At 37.0% G+C, this 7,416-nt stretch overlaps 1 pseudogene; it reads right to left on the reverse strand.

Annotated features, from left to right (window-relative positions):
• Positions 1-4,003: 4,003 nt before the first annotated feature.
• Positions 4,004-7,193, reverse strand: LOC122030964 (annotated as a pseudogene).
• Positions 7,194-7,416: the final 223 nt, after the last annotated feature.

A 7,416-nucleotide genomic window follows, 5' to 3' on the forward strand; every position in this document is an offset into this window, starting at 1 on the left:
GCTGGGGCGGTCTAGGCCGTGTGGATCTACACGACCATGCTTGGAGGTCTTGATGGGAGTTCTCCACGGCCGTGTACACCACACGGCCGTGTATGGATGGCAGAGGGGGATGGTTGTGTGGCGCCCGAAAGCCCCCCTCTATTTAAAACCTCTTTGAAGATTTGAAAGGGATCTTCTACCCTTTGGGAGAAAGCAAGATTTGGTGGATTCCTCCCATTCTTGGGAGGATTTTTGGGCGATCTAAGGGGAGATCTTGGCGAATTCGACTCCGGGAGTGAGGATTGGATCCGAAGATGGAGCTATATTGTAGATAAGTTTTCTTGCTCTCCTCTTCTTCGATTGGGATTGAAGAAATCCTTATAATCTTCTTATCTTTGGTTTTCTTTCTTCGTTTTATGGAGTAGATCTTTTTGTTCTAGTATGGAGGGAGTATTTGTGAGATAAATTGATGTAAACTTTTGTGGATTTGCCATTTCTTTGTTTCTATGATGTTGCCTAGTTTGTATCGATTGGATCTTGAATGATTAATTGTGATTAGAGCTTAATTCTCATTCTTGATTGATTGTTTGTATATCTTATAGACTTTGTAGAGATTAACTCTCACTCAATTTTCCGAGGGATCCACATGACAGGTGCAAGCCCGTGTAAGGACGTTTGAGGGATAACCTTGAAGGGTAAATGAGAATATTCAAGAGGGTAGGATAGATTTTATGATTCAATCCTTGTATCTTTATGGGTTAAGAAGCTATGAACTTCTATGTTGATATCCGAGGGAAGCATAGTAATAGGTGCAATCCTGTGTAAGGACAACGTAGGTTCATATCTAATTGATCACATTTAGGTACATTTTTCAGTCCTAAGCCGGTTATCTATTGCAAGAGAGAACCGACAACCTTATACAAATATTAGACAATTGAGAAATAAGAATTGATAAATCATATACATTCAAGAGATCTTACAAAGAAACCAAAACTCCTAGAACCTCCCTTTATCATAACTAAACCCCCCAAACTCTTGTTTGTTAATCTTTCATTTTAGATTTGTTTTTCGTCTTTAGCATTTGAAACCAATTGATTAGTTGTTTAGCTAATTCGCTTTGAGATATTTCTAGTGCTTATTCCAGTCTCTATGGATACGATAATCTTTTATATTACTTGCGACATTTCCGTACACTTGCGGAACGTAACAGATACATACACTATCTTCGTGGAGCTAACTGTGGCATCTTCACATGCTGAACTGCTTGCGGTCGTGGCTCCGGTGGATGATGTGGAGGTCTGCTCGTGGTCCTATGGGGGGTTGAACAGGAGCCATAGGACGTTCATGAACTGGAGTAAGATTAGGTTGAATACCCTCCTTCTTATGAGCAGCTTGAGATTCCTCAACATTAATGAATTCAATAGCTCTTTCAATTAATAAATCAAAGTTGGTGGGAGGATTTCTCACTAGATCCTTGAAGAAGTCACTATCATTGAGGCTTTGAGAAAAGGCACTCACCAGAATTTTAGTAGTGGCAGAAGGAACATCAATAGCCACTTGATTAAATCTTTTAATATAAGCCCTAATGCTTTCTTTGGGCCCCTATTTAATAGAGAAAAGACTCCATGGAGTCTTTTGATATCTCCTATTACTAGAGAAATGGTGGAGAAATACTTTCCTGAAGTCCTTAAAATGCCTAATAGAGTTCTCTAGCAACCTTTTAAACCACCTCTGAGTGGCACCCCTGAAGGTGGTTGGGAATATTCGACACTTGACTCCATCAGTGAATTGTTGTAATAGAGTCGCATTCTTGAACTTGAGTAGATGATCCTCTGGATCTGTTGCTCCAGAGTATTCTCCAATGTTTAGGTTCTGATAATGTTTAGGTAAGGGATCATCCAGTACCCTTTGAGAGAAAGGAGTGACTATTCTCTCAGGGGAACTATCGCTAGCTGGCATTTTCCCCTTACGCTTGTCCCTTACTCACTACAACAAAAACTACAAACGACAACGGATAATATCCGTTGTCGTAGGGTCAAAAAACTATTGTAACTGAGGGTGTTGTAGAAAGTAGTGCCCTACGACAACGGTTTTAAATCCGTTGTCTTTATAGACATTCGACAACGGTTTTTATCCGTTGTTGTTTATATGCTCAAAATTTATTTACGAAGGATACGACAACGTTTTAAAACCGTTGTGGAAGATAATTTCGACAACAGATATAAACCGTTGTGGTAGATTCTTTTTACAACAGATATAAACCGTTGTGGTAGACTCTTTTTACAACAGATATGAATGGTGTGGTATATAATTTTAATATGTTTTACAACGGATAAAACCGTTGTCTTTTATCATTTTTACAAAAAAAAATCCGTTGTGGTTACGCACTTTTTACAACAGTTTTAATCATTGTCTTTAATGTTCATGATGTAACATGATAATACCAAACAGCCAATCTTTATTTAATATAAGCAAACCACCAATACAAAACTAAATCCAAAATATGACAGCTAAAATATACAAAATGAGTTGTACTCATCAAACTTAGTAGTATCAAACCATAAATCACATGCTTTCCATTACTGTTTTTCATATGACTTTTACACATTAGCAAGACAAGATAGAACCTAACAAAGCTCACTCTTTGCATCAAAAATCTCAAGCCTCACGAATTGCCCGAGTTACGTACCTATAAGAGAAAAATTAACAAAACTTATCAAAGAAAAATATAAAATATAAGAAAAAAGAGAATTGTAGTAAGTACTGCATGAACTGTAAACAGAGAATAAATATTTCACATAGCTCTAATATCTGGACATGAGAGAAGAATTTCCAAAATTCCAGGACAACACTCAATGTCTGTAAAACGGAAGAGAAAAAACTTATTCAATACAAAGTTATGCAATACAAACTTATAATCTCTAGGAAATAAAACTTATGCAATAGAAACTTATGCAATACAAGCAATTTAACCAACTTAGAGTTGTCTTGGTAACTTCCATGTGCACCATATCAATCACTTTTAAACCTTTTATAGAAAGTGACATAAGAAACTACCATGTGCACCTGCATTTATACTTCAATAGTGAGGGAGTTAGGCTTAATGGTCTAAAAATAAGAACTAATGTAATAAAAACTAACAGTAGATACAGAAACTAAAGAAAAGTAGAATTCAGAACTGATTTTAAAATGAGAGGGATAAAATGAAAGATATTTTCAAGTGACTAATGCATATCATCCAGTTCAGAGTTATGGTATGACTTGAAATTACAATGATCTAAAAACAATTTATCTAAGAAAAGTGTAAAACTAACAAATGACTGGTGATTTCAGGATTTAGTATTTGTATGATCTGTCAAAAGATTTTCTTTCAAGTTCTTGTTTTATGTTACCTTTATGACAAGGTTATCCAGCAGTTTGTGGATGAACATAAGATCCACTCTTTGCATATTACATTCTTTGGCTAAAACATAAAGTAGTTGCCAAGCTACCTCAGAGGTAATAAGTTCTCTCCCATGCTGTCCAAAGCTCTGGAATACAAGGAATGTTCTGTCACGAATATGAACCATTAAAATCTGACAAAATTGCATTAAACATCATGCAAAGGATATCATACAACTTGAATGACTTTAAGTTTTTTTTTCACTTTTAGAATATTTAAATTTTAGATAAACTCTTCACTTTGAAAATGAGTTAGATGCAAAGAAAGTACCATAATTACTTTGGATATCCAAGTTTAGTACCTCTTATTTAGCACAACTTGATGCTATTATTACTTCACCATGTAAATATATGTCAGATGTAAATTCATACTACTTACCAGAAGTATCCTAAACTTTGATTGGTCATCTACATCCTCCGTATGTTGATTGTATGTGACAACCAAAATCTCTGCAGCATAGCTCTTATTGCCTTCTTTTATAGTTTCCATCTTATACCAATGATTTTACTCGGCTCATAAATCATCAAGAAACTAAGTGTTTGAAAAAGGACAATAAGCTGAGCCACTTACAGTCAATGTATCTGGATGTTGAACTACCGTCGCCTTAATTTCTTTCAATAAAGCATCACTGAAGAGTTTCACAAGACAACATTTCGATAAGGAAACTAGAGAAATAATGATATAAAAAATTTAAGATAACTCTTATAACTGGAAACATGAATAGCACAACATTCATCAAAATTATCGATTGTCCAAAGAAGAACATGCCTCCACGCGTCAAAATAGAGCAATCACAAGATGACAATTTTCAAACCCTTAAAAAAAACTTATTCAATACAAACTTATAGTCTGTAAGAAATAAAACTTATGCAATACAAGAAATTTAACCAACTTAGAGTTGTCTTGGTAACTTCTATGTGCACCATATCAATCACCTTTAAACCTTTTATAGAAAGTGACATAAGAAACTACCATGTGCACCTGTATTTATACTTCAATAGTGAGGGAGTTAGACTTAATGGTCTAAAAATAGGAACTAATATGTCAAATATTACCATTGAGCTAAGTGAATCCTTCTTGCTGATAGCATTTCCTTCAATAATTTCTCTCATAAATTTCATCACATAAAACTCACATTGTTTCGCATTAGGTTGTCGAGGACCCTATGTTAACAAAAAATTGTCAATGAATAATGCATATTTAAATATTTTTTTAATTAATCACAAGTAGACATATATGTGTATATAATATACAAACCTTTACAACTTTCCACGTAGGCTTCTTTTTTCCTTTCCTTTCCTTGTTCGAATTGAACAATTTCAAGCTCCTTCGTACAACAAGAATTGCTTGTGCAACTCCCTGTGCAGTTTCTGCAATTAAGAAATCATAACTCTTGTTAGATAGAAAATGTATATGAAGAAATACAAAAAGTGTATTAATTAATAGACAATAAGTAACTTATTAGCAAAAAGTGATAGAACTAATAAATAATAAATTTATTCATGGAAAGCTTACAGTAGACAATAAGTAACTTATTTGCAAAAAGTGGTAGAACAAATAATGAAGCGTGCAAAATGGATTTATTGATAGAAAGCTTACCAGCCCAAAATAGGGGAACTCCACACAGTAAGATATAAAGTATAACTCCAGCACTTGATATATCAATTTCTGGTCCATAATTCCATTTAAAAACTTATGGAGCCATGTAATAAGGGCTTCCAACTATCTCAGAAAATCTTTCACCTAGAATTGTGGTAAAAAGAGAAAAATAAATAAATAGAGCACGTTCTTATGGTAAAACTAAACTCCAAGTTAGGTTATTGAATGGAAGTGATCATTAATGAGGCTCAACAAGAATGAAGATCATTAGTATGCATTCATATGGTAACTAATCATTATGCTATGGAGAAATTTTTTCAAAAAGATCAATAATCAATAATAACTAGGAAGATTTTTTTTTCTTTGAGATCTTCAATTGACAAACTATGGGCTTTATCTAATGGCATCCCAAGGTGCGCAGCCACAAACTCTCTCTTTGGAAAAGCTATACAAACACTCATTTCATGCTCCCGGTCTAACGAACGACCTTGATCTACATCTTAGTGTATCCTTGAGCCATTTTTTGACACAAACACATCAAAAATGGGAAACCACATAAAACATAAAATAGCATAGAGATAAATAAAGTATAAATAAACATGAAAATTGCAAATTAACCATCATGAAAATATGCACTGAATTGAATAGTCATGGAACTATGTATTTTATTTGGACAATCTCTTTGGTATATTCCAGACAAATATCCACCGCTATAGCATTTGAAAAACTACAATAAAGTAAGCAATTTTAATGTGGATCAAGAAATGCTCTCACCAGGCTGGAAGAATATTGACAACCCAAAGTCAATTGCCTTCAAGGGCGAGTTCTCCTTCTTGTTTGCAAACAAGAAATTCTCTGGCTCGAGGTCTCGATGGATCACCCCATGGCAATGGCAGAGCTGCACGACCTCAACAATGGTCTTCATGACCACAGCTGCCGCGCGCTCTGACTAGTGGCCCCTCGCCACAATGCGGTCAAAGAGCTCCCCGCCCTCACACAGCTCCATGACCAAATGCACAACTCCGTCGTCCTCGCACGCCTCCCGTAGGCTCACGATGCTGGAGCTCCTCGGCAGGTGCCGCGTTATCAGCTACAGAGAGTAGTCCCCATCACAAAAATATGCACTGAATTGAATAGTCATGGAACTATGTATTTTATTTGGACAATCTCTTTGGTATATTCCAGACAAATATCCACCGCTATAGCATTTGAAAAACTACAATAAAGTAAGCAATTTTAATGTGGATCAAGAAATGCTCTCACCAGGCTGGAAGAATATTGACAACCCAAAGTCAATTGCCTTCAAGGGTGAGTTCTCCTTCTTGTTTGAAAACAAGAAATTCTCTGGCTCGAGGTCTCGATGGATCACCCCATGGCAATGGCAGAGCTGCACGACCTCAATAATGGTCTTCATGACCACAGCTGCCGCGCGCTCTGACTAGTGGCCCCTCGCCACAATGCGGTCAAAGAGCTCCCCGCCCTCACACAGCTCCATGACCAAATGCACAACTCCGTCATCCTCGCACGCCTCCCGTAGGCTCATGATGCTGGAGCTCCTCGGCAGGTGCCGCGTTATCAGCTACAGAGAGTAGTCCCCATAAGGGTTACAAGGCAGTGCACTTAAGATACTCAACCCAAAGCTAAAATATCACCAGTAAATTTTACTCTGATCCACGAATATGGCAAAAGAAAGATGAAATCAGTAGTTCTTTTATGTTCTTTTGTGTAGACAAGTCAAAAGTTGGATGTGGAACAGATGGATCAATTTTTTATTATTTTCTTTGCCAAATAATGAGGAAAGACGGATATCTGAAGACATGAATATGAGCATTCGCCTTCAAAACTCAAATCATTCTCTCTAAAAAAATAATTAAATGATTTCCTTCTAATCTATCCCTTTTCTTTTTAATTTATCGTGGCCGAAAAATCAAACTAATAAACAACAGAAACGGGTCAAAGTACACAATTTTCCACAAACCAGAGCACAAAGTCAAAGTTTCACTACACATGCATGAGAAAAACAAGCTACAGCATTAAAATCCATACCAAAAAATGTCTATGCGTGTGGAACAACATCAACACCATAAACGAAATAAATCCGTTCTAATCGAAGAGGAGGAGAGGGATTAGGAACGTACCAGAAAGCGGTATAGCTGTAGAACTTGACGCCGACAGACATGAGGAGTAGGGCGGCGGAGGAGAAGATCGCTTGCCCCAACCTGAGGGACAAGCTGGTTGTGGTTCCGACGGAACCCTACGTCTCATCCATCGCACGGCGAGGAGCGGCTCAAGGGCATGAGATCCTCGACGGGAGGAGCGATCGCGGCGGCGCTCATCTTACTCCCGCCCCGCCTTCTCCCCTTCCTCCATTCAATCTCATGCCCTTCCCCTTATTT

The sequence above is a fragment of the Zingiber officinale genome, chromosome 11A (genome assembly GCF_018446385.1).
Source record: "Zingiber officinale cultivar Zhangliang chromosome 11A, Zo_v1.1, whole genome shotgun sequence".
Taxonomy (NCBI): domain Eukaryota; kingdom Viridiplantae; phylum Streptophyta; class Magnoliopsida; order Zingiberales; family Zingiberaceae; genus Zingiber; species Zingiber officinale.